Source organism: Arachis ipaensis, chromosome B08, assembly GCF_000816755.2.
Source record: "Arachis ipaensis cultivar K30076 chromosome B08, Araip1.1, whole genome shotgun sequence".
Lineage (NCBI taxonomy): Eukaryota > Viridiplantae > Streptophyta > Magnoliopsida > Fabales > Fabaceae > Arachis > Arachis ipaensis.
In genome coordinates, this window is record NC_029792.2 from 128289973 (window position 1) to 128292633 (window position 2661).

The following is a 2661-nucleotide window of genomic DNA, read 5'->3' on the forward strand; positions in this document are numbered from 1 at the left end:
AATAATTTTTAATTATCATTTTAACATAAAATATTTTCCAACTAGTAATCACTTATAAAATAAGGAGATAACCTCACAAAGTTCAAACCTCTAATTTTTTTTCTTTTTCAAATTTCAGCCTTTTCCTGACAAGTCACACAAAGAAGGAATATGAGGTTAGAATTTAAATATGTAATTAGTTCAAAGTTTGACCTGAGCCTACTAAGTACTATAATATAATATATCATTTGTTTTGATTTTGTTGGTTTTATTGAATATTATATGATATTTAACTAGTGAAATTCTGCATCTATTTGGACATAGATTGATACATGCTTCTAAATATAAGCATATACCAAATTAAATAAGCAAATTATATATATAGGCATCAGTTTCTTCTCATGGAGATCTATGGTCCCCCTATATACAGCATGGCATATGGCATGCCTTATATTATTACCATAAGATTAAAAAAAATGAATATATATAAAAAAAAAAAAAAAAGAGAATATCAAAACATGATAATGATACTTAAATCTCAGCTACTTAAAATCAGTATGGTACTTCATATTTTGGCCAATGATACAAGGTAAAAGACTTAAATTTATATTTTGGTTGATATCACAATTAATTATCTGAATTTTTTAAAGTTTCAAAAAAAAAACTTTATTAATGATATTTTGTTACAATATTTAAAAACAAAAATATTATGTACATACTAAAAGTTAGTTATCGTCACCAAAAAAAAAAAATACTAAAAGTTAGTTATCAAGTATTTGTGTATAAATAATGATGATTAATTTTAATGTACATTTTAATTTAAAAATTATATGTAAACCAATAATAGTTATATGGCCTAATAGGCCTATCATATATGCACGTGTGCGTGCGCGGGTGGATAGATGGGCATACGTGTGCAATATTTTTATATTTTAGTAATACATCTTTTTGTAATATTTTTTAAAAAACGTTACTAAATAATAAAAAAGCGTTACTTTTAATTTTAACAATAATTTTTGAAACATAATATATGTTATTCTATTAAAACTATACATTTAACCATAAATATTTGAAAATTTATAGATTTAATCATATTTATTTTAATATAGTTATAACATATATATTATTCTAATGCTAAAACAGTTCAACTATTTCAACATTTACACATAAGATCAGTTCATAATGAAACTATATATAAGAAGGTGTGGTACTTCAATTTCAATTTGGTTTGAGTTTTAGCCTACTTTTTAAACAAATTGTGTAGATTAATATAAACTAAACCAAAGAGAATATTAACTAAATCGTATTTAATCTCCTTGTTAGAGTAAATTCCCCAAATATCTTTTTCACATATCTTAAACTCAACTAACTAGTCCCTAACCAATGAGTAATAGCTCAAATGGCATAGTCTCCCCATACTCAATTAAGAGGTTGCAGGTTCGAGTCTCCTATCTTTGATAAAAAAAAAAAAAAAAAAGTGATTTGTAAATTACAACTCTCACAAAAAAAACTTAAAATAATACCTTAAATAGGTTGTATTTTGTAGGAATTATTATTTCTAACTTCGAAGGTACTCTAACCAAAAATAACTTTGATGCTGAAAATGACACTTTGCACAAAGAATACTTGAAGTGAAGCCTTTTGAATTCAATTAAGCATCCGTAAAGTTAAAGTAAACATTACTAATTAATTGTTTAAAAGAGAAAAGGGAAAAAGATGAAAGATAATTCTTCATTAGCCTACCTTGCTTATCTTTTGCAAATTGATAATTATCATTATCTTTACTTCTTCCAAATTATATGCCTTTGTTCGGAAAATAGCTAATCAGAATCGAATTTGGTCACCCCCAATCCTTGGTAAATTAAATGAATTGAGATATGATAACAAAAGTTTTTAGGTTTAAATAAGATTGTGATTCTATACGTTTTTTTCTTCTTCTAATTTTGGTATAATAAAATTTAAAAATTATCTATTTTAATTCATGCTATTAATTTACTTTCATAAGTACTTATGTGATATTTTAAATATTAATATAATACATCTTGTCACCTTAATATTTTAGTTTGTCACGTATATAACCTGTCACATCAATACTTAAGGTTGCGTTTGGAAGGAAATAGAGACTAAAAGACTAAGACTATGAGATAACGATTGAGAGACAGAAACTAAATTAAATATCTATATTATGTTTGGTATAAAATATACTAAACTGGGTTATGTCTCAGTATTATGTTTAATTTAATATAAATATAAAGATTAAAGGATAGATTTAAAATTTAAAAAGCTAAATGAGGGTATTTTTGAGAAACAATATTATTAAAATTTTAGTCCATGTCCTAAAAAATTTTAGTTCCTTATGTTCTTACTTTTTAAAAGTATTGAAAAGACTGAAATTTTAAGTTTTGGAACTGAAATTTTAATTTCAGTCTTTGACCATCAAACACAATAGTGAATCTCAATCCTTCAGTCCCAAAAAACAAGCGCTATCTAATAGAATAAATTAATGCTAAAGACTAAAATAGATAATTTTTAAATTTTACTAACTTAAAACTAAGAAAAATTTGATAAGAACTAAACAAAAGTAGAGATTTTATATGAATAGTCCACAAATAAGCTCTAATACCATGTCATGATACCACTCATCTCAAAAGTTTACGCTGATGGAAAAAGATAACACTAATG